The sequence below is a fragment of the Lissotriton helveticus genome, chromosome 3_2 (genome assembly GCF_964261635.1).
Source record: "Lissotriton helveticus chromosome 3_2, aLisHel1.1, whole genome shotgun sequence".
In the NCBI taxonomy this organism is placed as follows: Eukaryota; Metazoa; Chordata; class Amphibia; order Caudata; family Salamandridae; genus Lissotriton; species Lissotriton helveticus.
Genome location: NC_136062.1, coordinates 244,239,896 through 244,257,512, shown reverse-complemented (window position 1 = coordinate 244,257,512; position 17,617 = coordinate 244,239,896). Strand labels below are relative to the sequence as shown.

The 17,617-nt window shown below is 45.1% G+C and overlaps 1 protein-coding gene across 1 annotated transcript in view; it reads right to left on the bottom strand.

Moving 5' to 3' along the window:
• COX5A (cytochrome c oxidase subunit 5A) overlaps window positions 1-17,617 on the bottom strand; it is a 43,288-nt gene that overhangs the window by 17,712 nt on the left and 7,959 nt on the right. The window lies entirely within an intron of this gene.

Here is a 17,617-nt window from a genome sequence, read left to right as displayed (position 1 = left end):
AAAAACACCTTTTTTTGCACAGGTATGCATACCATCCCAGGAAGAAGCGGTTAAATCTCCTGAGAGATGACGTAGAAGCTACTTTCTTTAACCTTCCAGGCAAACCAACATTTTTTTTTTTTAAAACCGTATTTATTAAAAGTTCAAGCAGATCAAGTGTACAGCACCCCAAGAGCAGGGGAACACGACAAGATGCAAAGTACAGTAGAAAATACGTATGGCTCAAACTTTCGATTAACCCCTACCCGCCCCTGTATCCCCCCCACAATCACAACAGTACCAACTACCCACCCCTTATCCCACCCTAACCCGATGCACGTGATCACAATTAGCTGCAGAAGACAAGAGGAAACACACTAAGTGTCTTGGAGCTATCCGGGCCCCGAGGCTTCAATCATCAGACGGACCATCATCCGTTACAATGGGAGGATCTAATGTCAGGTCTCTGTAGTCCGCCCACCGCTTCCAGATCTTGTAATGTTTCCGAGGGCAGCCCCTGGCCTCAAACACCGGCTTTTCCAGCCCCATGAGGAAGTCTAAGCCCGCCTTCCAGGTGCCAAGTGGGGGGGCACGGTCACTCTTCCAGGCCCTCGCCAGGTCTCTCTTGGCCACAACAAGGCCCAACAGAAGGAGATGGCGCTTATAGACGTTACCACCACTTGATCTAGGACATGAAGGAGACCCAACCTAGGTGTACGAGGTAGCTCCCATCCCAGCACCTCCGACAGGCAGTCCCACACCCCACCCCAGAACCGGACCAGGCCCACACATGACCACACAGTATGCACTAATGTGCCCCTCTCGGCCCCACAGCGCAGGCAATCTGGGGAAGCAATAAGGCCCGCCCTCCACAGTCTCTCCCTGGTGTAATAGGCCCGATGTAGGTATTTAAATTGTATGAATCTCAACCGCACTGCAATAGCCGCACCCCAGGGGGATTCCAGCGCCTCTCTCCAGTCATCCTCATCCAGCGGTCCAACATCCACCTCCCAAGCGGCCTTCAACGACACCAAGGAAGAGGAGCAGTGAGTGACCAGCGATTGGTAGATTTTCGAGACTTTTTTATCCCCAAGGTCTCCCATGAACAGCTTAGCCTCGACGGGGCTAAAGTCTGGAAGCTGGTCCAGCTCCACTAGGCTCGGCGCCAGCGCATGACGAAGCTGTAGGTACTTAAAAAACTGGGTCTTGGGCATCGCAAACTCACCGCTGAGCACTTCAAAGGACTTAAGGGTAGTCCCGGTAAGTATGTGACCAAGCGACGAGATCCCTATGGAGTCCCAGCCACCAAACCATTGCAAAGAAGCCAGCGCCGGGAGTCGCCCGTTGTGCCACAGCAGAGTTTCGGCCGTCAGCCGTCCCCACCAACCCATTCGACGTAGTGCCTGCCTCCAAATCAGGAAGACCACTTGTGTCGCGTGTGGCAGCGACTTCCGCCGCCCCGCTGAATACAAGAGGGTATGGAGCGTGGCATCTCCCATCAGAAAATGTTCCAGGGCATACGCCGGGTCGTCGCGGCCACCGTACCACCACTCATTCAAGACCAGCAAATGAGAGGCTTGATAGTAGGACAATATGTCTGACGTCGCGAGGCCTCCACAGTACGTGGACAAAAAGCAGGTCCGCAGTGCCACCCTAGAAGCACCCCCCGCCCACAAAAACCGGCCTAATAGGGAGTTCACACGCCGGAACCACTGCGGGTCCACTCTGTATGGATGGTTCTGTAGTTGGTATAGTAGTCTAGGGAGGGCCACCATCTTAAAAATAGCAGATCTGCCATAGATATTCAGAGGCATGCGTGACCATGTCTTGACGTCGGATTGAACCCTGTCCCACACCGGTTGTATGTTACGCTCCCAGGCAACAGCGGCAGACTCCGACAGGAAGACTCCGAGATACTTCAGGCCACCAACCGCCACCTGCAGATCCACTGCCCAAGGAGACACCTCGCGCCGGCCCCCCAGCATCCAGAGGGTCGATTTGCATGGGTTAAGGTATAGTCCCGAGACTTCCCCAAACACACGCATTATCTCCAAAATACACGGTCCTGAACGATCCAGGTCTGTCAAAAAGAAAAGAACATCATCCGCATACAGTGCGATTCTGTCCGTGAGGCTCGCACTCCACACAAAGCCACGAAGCTGTGCATCAATGCGCACCCAGGCTGCCAGCGGCTCCATGACTAGCGCAAAGAGATACGGGGACAGGGGGCATCCCTGCCGGGTCCCCCTAGCAATCGGGAATTTCTCCGAAATGGCGCCCGAGACACGCACCGAGGCTGTGATGTCGGTGTACAGCAGTCGGACGTACGAGACAAAAACTGGGCCTAAGTTGAGGCGCGGCAACAGAGCAAAGAGGTATGTCCAACTGACAGAATCAAACGCTCTCTCGATGTCCGCCAGTAAGAGCGCCGCCTGTTCCCCAGTCGCCCCCATCGCACTAACCGCCACCTGCGCCCGTCTGATGTTGTGCCTTGTCGCTCTGCCCGGCATAAATCCCGCCGATCCGGGTGGACCAGATCCGTCACATACGGGAGAAGGCGATTTGCCAACGCCTTAGCCAATAATTTGGCCTCAAAATTAATAAGAGAAATCGGGCGATACGACTCGTGTCTGTCAGGGGGCCTACCCGGTTTCAGGAACACCACTATTTCAGCCTGACGCCAGTCGACCGGCAAGCAACCACCCTCTCGCGCCGCCTCCAAAGCCTTCCGATAGTGCGGTCCCAGCTGCAAATGAAATTTCTTGTAAAATTCACTAGGGAAGCCACTCGGTCCCGGCGCCTTGCCCGTGTTAAGCTGTCCCAGCGCGTCGCCCAGTTCCTCCGCCGACAGGGGAAGGTCAAGGGCTGTCCTGGCCTCATCCGATAACGCCGGGGGGGGTAGGTCAGCTATGAATTTGTCAATCGCCTCCGGTGGGAGACAATCACGCGAAGCGTATTGTACCCTATAATAGTCGGCAAAACTCGCCGCAAGCGCAGCAGGGTCCGTCATAGCAATCCCCTCCCTGTCCGTAAGGCCCGGCAGAGAGATCGGCTGTAGAGTTCGCTGACACAGGCGGTGGAGCATAGTGCACGATTTGTCACCCCACTGGTACACCCTACTGCGCGTGGCCAGCCAGGCCTGACGAGCCTCGTCCAGCAGGATCGAAGCATAGGAACGCTGCGCCTGGAGAAGTAGCCTAAGCGCCACATCCCCTGCATTGTCACCACACTGCCCCTCCAAAGTTCTCACCGCAGCCGCTACAGTGGCCTCCTGACGCCCCCGACGGGCGGCAGCACACCAGGCGCAAACCAACATTTTAAACAAGCATTTACAATGCAATGGTCCTTTGGCTTGTGTCCTTGTCCTCGTTAGTCCCTCCTTGGTGCAGACTTGTCTGCATTTGTTACCCCCCATAACGACTCAACCTTTTACTGGTGGTGGTACACAGTCTGCTTTATAAGTTGGTGAGCACTATTTTCTTTAATGCGCTTCCCCTATTCTACCCATGACATCCCAGCCCCCCCCTCACTTTTATATTATTAAAGTGCTTGTTTACTTTACGGCACGGTCTGCTTCAACTATAGCGGCCGCGCTTATTTATTTATTGGAGCGGTCTGAACTGTATTACTTAATTTATATTGCAAGCACAGCACACTTATATCAGCGCTCACTTTATTTTCACCTGGAGAAGCAGCCAATGGCCACCACATGCCGTTTTTTCAACAACTCCCTCCACCCCCTTCCCCATAGCCATCAGAACTAGAAGAAGGCATCTGCTCCAAGCTGCTGGAGTCAGATTTCACATCTATTGGTAAGTAGAAATTGTTGTACAATGTAATAGGTCTAGCATTTAAGCAAGTTTCAGCTATTGGCATTGTAATGACAATGCCTTTTATGTTTTGGTTTTTAAAACAGAAATAAAAGGCAGTCATTTACAATGCCAATAGCTTAACGACGCGTAAATGAGAGACCTAATGTAGCGCAAATGGTTGTTTTTTTGTCGAGAGGACAAAGTCAGAAAGCTGAAGTTTCTGTCTTGAAGAGGATAGGAGATGTTGCAGTGCATGTGTGGAATGTTGGAGAAGTAAGTACATCATTACTTGATTTGCTGATAAAGGCCTCTAGCGAAACAGACTTGACAGATATCCATCCTTACAGACTGGCACTGCCTTTACATCGGAGGAATGACAAGTAAAAGGTTGCTGTTTGTCTGGCCAAATGACCCAGTTTGGATTACATATCAACATATTTCAGGAGAGCACTAGCACCAGGGTCTGGTTAGAGGGCTCTGGTGCACTTCACAGTCAAAACCATCAGCGCAGAAGATAGATATGTGGGGGTGACCATTCAAAAAGAGCCTTCTCCTACAGTCTCTAGCTAGAACTCACCTACACTGGTTGCTTATCAAACAGGAAACCAATTTTAAAGGGTCTGTCTTAAGGACAGATTATCCTTTTCTGAGAAATACAACCCGAAGGAACATATGCCTGCTTCACATTGGCAGAAATCTAGGTTCTCAATCATTGCTTCCGTTCTCTGTCCCCCACATCAAATGCTCTCAGTTAGGAGGGTGCTCACACCGCCTCCTAGGTCAGCAACTAAGGAATTGCCATAACTCATGTATTAAATTCACCCAATAACATAAGCTTCAGGAATGCTTTCCTTGTCTTTCTTATAACCCCCTTGTGTTCCTCTCAATTCACTGTAAATTTAAAGTTTCTGTATTGAAAAATGAGACTGCATTTAAAAACAAAGTACCACATGTTTAATTTTGCTTCAACACATTATACACAAACTTTTTGGCTGCCTGTTCCTTGACTAGGATACCCAATCACACTACCAATAATAAATGATGTAGCATGTGTAATGTAGCAACTGTTATAGCTTCCCATACTGTTTGCTTGAATCAATTTTGAAATTGCATGTCCCCAACCCCCGTCTCCCTCAAATGAGTTATCCTCTGCAAGCTGCCATACCATATATCTCAGGGTACTGCCCTTACGACAGATGAGCTTCCTCTAGATCAACATTTCTTAACCTTTCTTTGGTAGACCCCCAACTGATTCACTACTGGAAACCAGGGACACCCAACCTAAGCAATTTCTAGGATTTCAAACTCAAAACAATACACACAAATATAGAAATCCACAAATTATGAAATATTTAATCAGCCTATAAAAACTACACAAAAAGTACAATTTTAATTGGAAGGTTGGGCAATTTATAAATCTAGTTTTGTTTCTAGATAAAACAACGTGCTAGTCTAGCATATCCTTTTTTTGCTCCTAAAGTGAGCTCTCTGTCTGCATGTGCTTCAATTGTGGCAACCAACCATCCAAACTAGATTTTCAATTCAAGTAATTCTTCATTCGGATACAAAAATATCCATAAAAGTACAAAATAAAACCAGCACAATGCATACGTAATTAGGACATTAAAAATCAATAAGTGCAATAGACATTACTGTGAATACACAAAATTATATGATTTTTAACAAAGGAAGGAGAGAGAGAGTATGGATTCGTTCTCCCTAAGTAACGTTTATAAAACAAGAAGAATCCATAAAGGTATGGGTTGACGATGTCCCTACTGTGGTTGGGAGCACGTCTGATGTTTTTAGGTACCCCTCACACACCAACAGGCCCCTTGGTGTCATGCTTCATCATCGGGGTCATCGTATCCCTCTACGGGATACGGCGTGCTGCGACCTGCGAATACGCGGGAGCACTCTTATGGCTATGTGTGGTGTATAGTGAGGGTTGTTTTTATCATATAGTGAGTGAGTGTAGTGGTGGGGTTGGGATAGTGAGTGGAAATTAAAAAGGACCTGACTCGTGGGTAGACTCAAAACTTTAATGGTTCCCCGAGTTGGTACTATTAAAAAGATATAAGAGGAAGAGCGTAGTATTATGTGCGCTGCCTCTTTGTGTGTGTCAACATGTTTCGATGTAAGAACATCTACTTCAGGACAGGGTTACACAAAATCCCCACCTTACTCACGTTTTTCTAATTTGTGTATATACAAAAAAGTGATATTTATAAGTGAAGGTCTATTATTGTACCTAAACTTTTAGCCGCTATTTTGCAGACCTGTAGAGAGAAAGGATAAAAAAAAAATTCTGGTGTTCCTTGCTTTCAAAAAGACCATGGGTTAAATACATCCGTGGTATTGGTCATGCAGAAAAAGTGCGGTTTTCAAAATGTTGAAAAATCAATAATCATGGCACGAAAGTGTTACTCTACACAAAAAATTTTAACGTGCCTATTGTGAAAAATACTATTTCAGAAGAATTCGAAAAATATTCGAAAAAAGAGGACACATACAAGACAAACACACATACAACATAAAGCACACACTCTAAATTCGGGCTATGTTTGGTGCCACGTGAATTTTCCAATGGTGGTAACTGTGATGTAAACAGTAAAACGGCTGAAACATACTGTAAAAAAATAGGAGTGCATTGCTCCATGAGACCGTGTCTAACGTAGGGGTTACCCGGGCTTCCTTGCTGCCTGTGTCCACTTTCCTTTTCACAGGCAGCAAGGAAGCCCGGGTAACCCCTACGTTAGACACGGTCTCATGGAGCAATGCACTCCTATTTTTTACAGTATGTTTCAGCCGTTTTACTGTTTACATCACAGTTACCTTACCACCATTGGAAAATTCACGTGGCACCAAACATGGCCCGAATTTAGAGTGTGTGCTTTATGTTGTATGTGTGTTTGTCTTGTATGTGTCCTCTTTTTTCGAATTCTTCTGAAATAGTATTTTTCACAATAGGCACGTTAAAAAATTGTGTAGAGTAACACTTTCGTGCCATGATTATTGATAAATCAGTCATAGGCCCACAATTTAACTATTAATTCAGAGGTAATAAAAATATAGTATTTAAGATGTAGCAGCATAAAATAATAAAATGCGGACACTGACACATGTTAAAAACAATAAAATTATTATTATGCTGCCCATATATAAATTGAGTTAAATACCGGGCATACAACCAAAACTGTCTATACTGTATTTATGGAGGAGCGAGAGCGAACTGCCAATCTCAAGAAGGTACTAACACGAAGAGTTACATTTTCCCCATTGATGGTAATCTCCCTATATGCTTCCCTAAAATCAGTAATGTTGTGAGCCTTAAAGAAAGATCAGCAGCTGCTTGCTATATATTTGATAAAAATCACAGAAAAGTAAAAAGTATAACATGGATTGGCTGCCACGATTTCCACAGGGGCAGTGCATTCGCTCAAGATTAATATTGAAGCCTAAGGGAAAACAGAGTAACTATTTTAGGGTACCAGCCCTAAGACAAAAGAGCAGGCTTTGCTCCCAGCAATTAGTCACCTTTAAGAGATAACTAGCTGGAAGTTTTGTGGGGGGGCCCCCATCTGCACCTGCCATAGTTATATACCGGGCAACTGAGGGTTTCAAAATTTCTTGCTCACGTCTCAAGTTGCCATAGTAAGCGTACAAGGCCCCCTGGATCATCTTTTTGTTAGTACCCGCCATATTTCCTAGGTCTGTAAAAATGTGTGGCAGATTTACAATACTCAAATTAGCGATAACAGACGCCAACTATGGTATATCTCCACCCTTATTGCAATTAAGACAGACAACTTTGATGTCTCTGGTTAACGTGGCTGCTTGGTTTTGCCATACTTTCATCCAGAAGATCACTGGGCGGGTCTCCATGTAATCCTCGATAAATGGTAATTTTAACTCATGGTGGCAAACAAAGGAGGAAGAACTGAACGGTGCCCCCAAAACTCTGACAAAATCTGTTTTCTTCTACCTGAATGTTGTTACAATTTGCATAACCTCAGATTTCCGCTCCATATGTTGCTGTAGGTAGGCAAGGAGTTTTATATATTTAAAAGACATCGCCAAACACGCAATATATTTACAAAATCGAATGCTGAGGTGAGATCCATAAAGGCCAGGTAGTTTGGAGACCGACGAGCTATAGTATATTTACCGAATATCAGGTTCAAGTTGAGACATTGCTCTACAGTTCCCAATTTACTTCTGAAACTCAACTGACATTTATCTAAAACACATTCGTCCTCGGCCCAACTCCTGATTTTATTAAATAAAACCCGCCCAACTATCTTCAGTTTGTTGTCGATCAAAGAGATCAGTCTGTAACAACTAGGGTTGGACCGGTCTAGGTTTTTAAATATTGGGACTATAAGGCTAGATGACCATGTACTGGGGGTATGGGAGTTTGTTAGGTTGTTAAATTCTGGTTTATGCTTAATAAGATCAAGGGGCCTTATCACCTAAACTTTGGTCATTGGCATCCTCGACTTCAGTTTTAGATATCTGGACTTGTGTGGCAGCGTGAAGATCTATATGCAAGTCATTCTGAGCTGGGGCCATGTATATTTTGGAAAAGTGAGCTACCCAGGCTTCACTTGTTCCATTACAGCTCAGAGGAGTTAAATTATGAACCATAGATCTCATGTTTGTAACAGATTGCCAAAGCCAATTTGCATTATTTAGATTTGCAGCCCTGGCCAAATTATCCCATTGATCTTTTAAGAGCTCATCTTTCCTACGTTTAACCACTTTATTATATTGTTTCCTCAGTGATCTAACAAGACTTGCATCCCTTGGTTTTGATAACAAGGCAGCACGAAGCTCACGGGTTTGAGATAATTTGTTTAACGCCTGCACATAGATGGGCAAAAGCTGCAACTACCTCAGGTTTGACGTCCATAGACGACAAACAGGTATCGACAAGATGTTACCCTGTTCAGAAATACAATACTATTGTCGATACCTTTCCAGATGATTCTTAAATTGTCGGTCGAGGGTGTTAAATTACTTGCTCCTGGTTCTACAATAGGATTGGCTCTAGGAATGACCCTAAACATAACCGAAGTTGGGTTGTGGTCCCCAAATACGGTAGGTATAACCTCCTCTCTGGCTAAAATATCTTCCAGCGTGGCGGATATGAAGACAGTCAATTATTGAAGCACAGCCACGACCTCTGCACGTTGGTATTGGGTGGCTGTCATTTTAGTTTGTGGCTCCAATGTCCATCGCATTTAGTAACTCATAATTTATCAAGTAGTCAACTAATTCTGACCCCCTTTTACACAGATTTGCATGTGGTGCATGAACAGTGTCTGATATATTCGCCCCTGAAATCTTGACATTAAAATCTCTTCCCAAACAAATTCCATCTAGATTGGGTTTCCCTGATGGAATTTGTATTTCTGACACAAAATTAACAAGCATTGGAAAGGCAATAGGTCTCGCATTAGAAAAGTTGGAGCTATTGGTCTTGTAAATGACACATATTTTATTTATGTGTTGGTTTTTAAAATAGCTAAATTGATAGCTTTGTCATTTACAATGCCAATAGTTATAACTTTTGCAAATGTGACACCTATAGCATTTGTAATGCAATATGTTTTATTTACGTGACTTATATGTATTCATATTACAAATAACAATGGCCTTTATTTTTTTTATAATTAATACTTAAATAAAAAGTTATTGTAATTTATAATGGCAAATGATACCGAGGGTTGTGAATAACCTGAAGCGATCACTGAATTTAGAGAAGATACCATAGAGGGTTAATTTGTTTATAGCAGGAGTTCTTGTTGTAATTGCAGGTAACAAGTTCCAGTCCTTGCAAAATAACGCAGTGGGCTATGCCTTTGGAGCAAACATCTCCATGCAAATGGCGAGATTTACGTTTGAATATGTGCGAGGTATTTTCTAAAATGAGCGCGTTTGGTAGTAATTAATACCATTATTTAGTTACCAAAAAAACAAACACAGTAAGACGAACAAGACGGAGGGCATTGCTGTGGGGAGGGGGGGGGGGGGAGGAGAAATGCGAAACGGCCGCAGTATGGGGCGGAGCGGGGAGAGCGGCGATGGGGGAGAGACACGGGCCGTAGTGTGAAGCAGCAGGGGCCTTTGTGCCACAGACCTCAGACACAGCTTACAGTTAACTTGCCCGATTGATACCGAAGGTTGTGAATAAGGTAACAAGTTCCAGTCCTTGCAAAATAACGCAGTGGGCTATGTCTTTGGAGCAAACATTTCCATGCAAATGGCGAGATTTACGTTTGAATATGTGCGAGGTATTTGCTAAAATGAGAGCGTTTGGTAGTAATTAATACCATTATTTAGTTACCAAAAAAACACAAGATCACAGCGAAATAAGAAAGTATAACTTGAATCCTAAAACAAAGGTGAATGAACACAGGCGTGCTGGCCACAGAATATGCAAATCGGTTTAATGCAGCTGCACGCAAGACCACAGTATTGACATTTGACAGGAGTATACACTTATGAATTCTGTGAAACGTACATGTGCCCTTCGGTGTACTTCTCTCTGCTAGAAAAATAAATACGTAAAGTACACTCTGAGAGCACTAGATATAGAAAAAGCTTCAAGCAGCTATGGCATTTCTTCAACAGGAAAGTGGATTCGGCTGGGGGGGCGGTTTGTTTTAGAAACAGAGGAAAGCAGGAGGAGGGGGCAGTCGGTTTTAAAAGACATTGTGATGGTATGCGTTGTGAATGTATGCGTAACGTCATACATTCCATCACCACAGAACCTACGGAAGGTAAAGGCCGATCTGGAAGTCTTTTTAGCTGTTCTAAAGTTATCAATTGTTCCTCTATTATGACTGGATGATGTGAGTAAATACCGAGCTCTATGTTCAGACAGCCATCACTTTTTTGTAGGTAATGTTTTATTGAATTATAAAATGAACTTTTCATGACAATCGGCAAATCAGTGAATTCAGGCAGTCACTGGATTCTCAAAAACAGAGTGTCCCACAGTTGCATGGCATTCACTTGGGAGGCGAGGGAGGGAGGAGAAATACGAGACGGCCTTGCGGCCGTGAGACGTGTGAAGCAGGGGGCGGGGGGAGCGGATGCCTTTGAAGTGAAGCTAAGCTGTGTGGATGTGTGTGTGGGAGGAGTGCGGCTGAGGGAACAGACGGCGATTTGATGATGTGCACGCGCATTTTAGGTCAATGCGCTTGCGCATTGACCTAAAAGCCACGGGCACAGCACCAAATCGCCCAGTTAGGTAAAGTCTGTTTAAGACGCTATAATCTCGCAAGCTCAATGCGCATGCGCATTGACAGGCGAGACCTAAAAAGGTGGTCAACAATCGCGTTTGGGACATGGGAAATGATTACAAGCATTTACAATGCAATAGGTCTCGCAGCATTAAAGTTTGAGTTACTGGCATTGTAAATGACAATGCTTTGCATACATTTTTTTTTAATTTGCAATTGGTATATAAACATTGTTTGTGAATGGTTAGCTGTTGCTTATGCTAAGCAAAATTGGCAGTAATATAGAGTGCTAGTGTTGCTTGTTATAAGCATGCTGATTTAAAGCGCTCTGATACCTGCGGGTAAAGTTTGCGCTATATAAAAGTAAAAACTAATAAATAAAAGCCTACCTGTACCACGTTCGTTCTTATTCTGCGATGCCGCATATCTTTGGGTCCCTAATATCGAGCCCAGCAGCCTCGCCGGAAGTCAGGCAAAGTCGCCTGTGACGGGGGCGGGGCTGCATCCGGACCGGAAGAGAAGGCGGAGTGAAAGCGTCTTGCGACGCCAGAAGGAGAGCGGAGTCCCTCAGAATTCACCAGGTAAGTTGAAAAGGGCTGGGGGGGGGGGGGGGGGGGGGGGGGGACGGGACTCGGTTCCCTCGTTGTGTGTGCGTGTGTGTGTGCGTGCGTGTGTGTGTATGCATGTGTATGACGGCGGACTGGGGGGCGGGGGGGGAACTCGGTTCCCTCGTTGTGCGTGTGTCCCTGTACTTATTAACTGCACCCAGCTGTGGGAAACCACCATGGCAGGAACAAAGTGTTGTGGGGCAGACACAGGCAATGTAGCCACTGTCCTGTGGCTGCACCGCGGGGTAACAGTTTAGGGGCAGGAAGGAAGGCAGTTGGTAGTGCTGTGCCATAGCAGTGTAGTTCTCTGTGTATGCTGGGCATGGGGGTTGCTATTGGCTGACAAGAAGTGGTGAGGAGGTGCCAGTTCGGTGTGCCTGCTTCCTGATCTTGGGCAGGCGACAGGTAAAATGCAATAGGTCTCGCAATTGTTAAAGTTAGAACTGGTGACTTTGAAAATGACCATTTTTTTTTACTTTTGCAGAGTATAAAATTTATTTGAAGAATCTGGAGTATGGATGGGTGAGAATGAGAGGCACTGGAGATGAATAGGGAAGAGAGACACTGAATGCAGGTGAAGTAAAACCCAAAACATGTATAATGGAGACACAAAGTGGAGCAAAACATTGGTGGGTACAATAATAATTAAAGAGACACATGATAGACGAAAAACTAAGAAGAAGGAGAAAAGAGACTGTGGAACGATATGCTAGAAGAGAGAGAAACTGCCTCTATACCAAAAAATTAGGGTGTTATGAGAGGAGAAGTAAGAGGAATAAGACAGGTGATAGAAGCTGTACACAAGTGAAATTATTTGGTAAGAGGAAATAAGGAGACTGATTGAATGAATGTGATGAGAGAATGGGCTAATAGGAAAAAGTAAATATGGAGGCGACACGGTTAGCACAGTAAGTTTGACTAAAGGTGGCAATACCATTCACGAGAGCACATGGGAGATCGCCACACATACCAGAACAACTGGATATCTTAAGGAAAGCCACCTGCAAAAGTGCCAATAAGCTGGGAAGACGCCATCTTCTAAACAAAACTTATTGCATTACAAATAAGGAAACAAAGAGCTGCGTTACTCCCTGCCCACCTCCTCTCATATAAAGGAGCCAATGCTGCCTATTCTCCTCGAAGAACGAACGGAAAAATACATTTTTGCGAGCCACACCTTTCACTGGAGTGGGGTAAGGCGGGGCTTGTAGAATGCCGAACAGTCTGCCCAGTTTTGTAATGCTTGCAAATATAAGCAGGAACACTACAGCCGCCTGCCAGCAGCACCAATAAATACACACAGTCTGCAAAGTAAGGCACAGACTAGCAAGGAGGAGGGGGGGCACCCCACACCCAGCCAAAAATAAGTAGTCTACTCAATTTTTAAGACGTGGACATCTCGCTGAATGTACACAACTCACTAACCGATCCTGCCAAGCACCCTACTCAGCCATGGGGAAGAACCAGAGTCCGTACTATCATTATGGACTAGACTGCACTGGACGCTCCTACATGCACTCAACAGTCTGCTGCAGATACACTGTAGTAGGATTGCTCACTACTGAAAGGTGCAGCTGCACGAGAGAACACCCAGGGCAGCGCAGTGAAACTCCAGTGTCAAGCAGCCATGCATGGCACTTCTAACAGTCGGCAGAATAAGCCACAGAAACCAGCATTCCACCAATGGAATGCAAGGACATTAAAGATGCCAGCGAGGCTCCCATAACCAGTCCCAATGGAACAGGCGACCACTACGGATCTAAAGAGAACCCCGCTCTCAATACCCCCTGGCAGACTGGTGCGCCAGCCGTCCTCACCACTCCTAGACTTTGAGAAAATTAGACTGCCACAAATGTACACAATTCACAACTCTACCTGCGTGCTCTAGGAAGCATTAAGCAAGCATGCAAAAAGAATTAAAACTACTACTAAACTACCCACAGCTCCAACACGAGTACTTCCAAGATACCTCGGCGCTTACATCACGGAGCAGGGTGCATTCTACGGAGGCTTTCATACCTTTCTGTGGGGAAGAGGGAGGGCGCTGGGAGGAATGCGGCACTTGTTAGGCCTTTTATCAAGAGAAAAGTATCCAACCTGGCATTCCGAGGCGTCGCGGTCTCACACACTTTAGCTCTGTGCAGCAAGAAGTCCCTCTGCAGCTTGTCTCTGCCTACCAGGCAGGCTGGCGATGTTCCCTCGTATCTACATTCCCTCGTGTCTACATGGGACACGGGTTCTTGTGCAAATAATAAATAAAATAAAACAAATCCTCTGCAAAGTGGCTGTAAGTTTTTTGTGTGCAATTTTTCTCACGTTGGCGGTTTAATGTGCACAGTAGGGACAGGGCAGGCATTGCCATCAACCTTGTTGGACAGGCAGTGATTAGTTTCTGTTTGCTGGGTGCATTCGGGGCTTTGGAGTTCATGTCCATGCACGCTGAGGTAATCCTCTCTCCTTTGACCTAGGTGGCGCCCAATTAAAAAAAAAAGTTAAAATGTTTTTAAACTCAGCTATACAAACTCCTTCCGCGATGTGTCCGGAAGTCAGGCAAAGTCGCCTGTGACGGGGGCGGGGCTGCGTCTGCACCGGAAAAGAAGGCAGGCGGAGTGAAAGCGTCTCGGGACGCCAGAAGGAGAGCGGAGTCCCTCTACATTGAACTGGTAAGTTGAAAAGAGGGGGGGGGGGGCTCGGTGCACTCGTGTGTGTGTGTGTGTATGATGTGTGCAACGGCGTGTGTGTCTGTGTGTGTATGTGCATGCGTGTGTGGTGTTTTGAGCTTCCTAGGAGACAGCGCCTGGCCGCAGCGCTCGTTCACGTGCGCGTGACAGTTTGGAATCGCCTGCAAGGCGATGCGCGCGGCCAGGATTGTCTCCTGGGAAGCTCACACGCCAACATAAGGTTCTCGGCGGAGACGCGCGGCTAGCCGAGACCTAATAAAAACTAATAAAACAAATGTAACCCCCCCCCCCCCCCCCCCCTGTGTATATATCAGAAATTGGTAGGAATAATTGTGATACTTCCGCCGGACATAGTATTGAGCCAGATAGAAAGGCCACCTGAGGGTTGACCATATGTAGGCGCTAATGCACAAACATTAAAACATTGAAAACCCTCAAGGTAAAGGTCCCCTGTGGCCCAGGTCTCCTGGAACATCAGAATGTCGAATTTATTTACCAGATCAACCCAATCCTCGTTGTTTACTTTGGAGGCTAATCTGGCAACATTCCAGCTTAGCAACTGCAAATTGTGATTGAGGGGCTCAGAAACATCGCTTACCAAGGGGGCCGATAATGGTATAGTTTGGGCCAGTTCAATGGGTGAAAGTATAAAAGGCAGTCAATCTAGTGTATCTAGGTCAGAAAGTGGGGGTAAACCTGTTTTGTGACAAGAATTAGGAGATGACTGGTGTGTTGTCAAAATTATTGTTTTTATAAAAAATAGCCAAGAGGCAAATGACCAAATGTCAGTAGGTGAAGTGTTATTATGCTCTCAAACTTCGTATAGATTTTACCAGAGCCGGCCGACGGAAATTAACAACAACATAGTCTCCTTCTATGGTCTTATTAGAAGGGCATACCCAGCCAATCCTACGCACCATCAGAACATCATTGTTGTTATGCGTGCTAAACCCCTTATGTTTTGCCAGCCAATTAACACTCTTATTACGTAGTTGATCCAAGGACTCTGGCTGATTTTCCTTATAGGGGGCACCCCTGCTAAAACCAGAACATACGGGCAGGCCTCAGGTGGTACACTCAAAACATATTTTCTTGGATCAACAAGCCTGCCGTCGTTTTTATTGGGGGCAGTTACCATACTCTGGGACTTTTGTACTTGGCTGCCAATATTTACATGGGCTGTACTGTGAATGGGGGCGGCTAGACGGCTGTAACATGTTGGAAGTACCTGGGTGTAAGTTATTCCCCTGATGGACGGAAGACTCAGGAAGAATGCATTCTTTGACTTTACGACAAATATCACTAGACCCAATTAACATAGGCTGCACAGCAGCTAAAATTGGTTGTGACGTGCTAGAAATACTAGGAGTAATTGCCTTCTGAGCCTGTGATTTGTCAGACAAATTGGGTACATTAATATGCAAACTAGACATGTTAACAAGTGATTTTAAGCGATCCAGGCGCTTCCAGATTAAGGCAAAATTCCTGTTGATAAGTTCCTTAATACGCTCAGACACAGAGTCTACAATAATATTAATAGCAGCGTCTCCCAATGTGAATTTGTTAGAAAGTGCTGGTATAGACTCTGCCTGAGTTCGGATGCGAGTTGGGTAATTAGGCGCAACAGTCGATTTTAAAACAGGGGCATCAACAGTTATTGTGTCAGTCACTATATCAGTGGATATGGCTGGACCTTGAATCCATGTACTTAAAGCGGTACACTGCGGTTTTAGACGGGGTGGTTGTTTCCTCTTAGGGCAGACAGGCTTTACTGTTTTCCTTTTTGCCCCAGAGATTTCTGGATTTGGGGAAACAGTTGCATTTTCACCTGTGTCCATGTGGCTATTGTGTAGCAGGTTATAAGTGGTAATTGCATGCACCCTATGATCTCCGATTGATTTGTTATCCTTGATGCTCAGACTGCTTCCCGGATCTGGTGAGTGCAAAAACATATTATGCATACTATGGTTCTTTGGTGAATTCGACATCATAGGGGAACTGATATGATCATCGTCCACAGGTAAGGGGGTGAATTGAGAGTTTGTAGATCCCAGGGACATACGCCTCTCAGTTAGTTCTATTTCAGTGCTAACAATATGGACAACCCTCTCCAGCATACAGCCTATGGGACAAGTATGCTCAACCCCCTGCACCACAAACCCTTTGGCTGGTAGTTTGCAGTACCACATTATGGATTAGGGAAGGGCACTGTCTGCAGTTACGGTAATATTTCTGTCCCTATGTTAATGCTGTTCAAACTGGTATTTATGGTTCATTAAGTGAAAGCCATTGTTATTGCCCTTTAAGTAAATGATGTAAGCTCCGACTGCACTATGGACAGTGGTTCCAAGGTGTACACGTTTTCAAGTTTAGCAATATGAAGCTATGTGTAATGCTCTCTGATTTGATGCAAATATTTGCAGAAGCTTGAAACAAAGATAGATGATTTGCTTTCAAAATACAATGTTCATAAAATAACGAAGCAGGAAAAAAACATTGATAAACTACTGTAAAATTTCAGGTACCATTTCTTTGCAGCATAATTTAGTAAAATGTGTTGATGCATGCTCGCATTTCCCAAAAATATTCATAACGTAAAATTAGTGTAACCAGTTGCAATAAGATTATAGGAAACAAAAATAAACAAGCATTGGCAAACTCCGTAGGTTTGAAATTGGTGGTCAGCTTTTCAGTTTTGTCAATATGTGACTTGTTTTTGCACTGTAAACCTTATTGGTGTGGGAGCTGCCTGGCCATCCCCATTATAACAAACACTGACAAAAGCAAAAATTGGTTTTGGTGTCAAAAAAGCACACACTGCCATAGTAGTTACTGGCACTGAACAAAACTACTTTGTGTGCCGATATGCTCCTTGTGAAAGAAGAATACGGTCCCTCACAGTGAAGCCAGGGGAGAGGGAGAGAGAATTTTAATAAACACAATAGGTCACGGTCAACGCCAGACCAAATTAGGGGCCCAATTAATAAAGAAAGTCTCAAAAGTGCACCAATAATATAGGTCTTCGTATTAAATGCAGCTATACGCTTTTGTGAATTTCCAGGAATTTACAGAAGCAGGACAAGAAACAGAACTCTTGCAAAATTTGTGAACTACATTTTAGCATTAGCAAATCTGCATGTGTAGATTTGCTCATGCGAAAATCTGATTGTTTGTATTGTTTGGTTAATTGTTCAGGTATTCTCAGATTCTAAATAGTTCAATTTTGATATTACAAATGTCGACATCAGTGGTGTTACTCTTTATATTGTATCACCAAAAACCCTGGG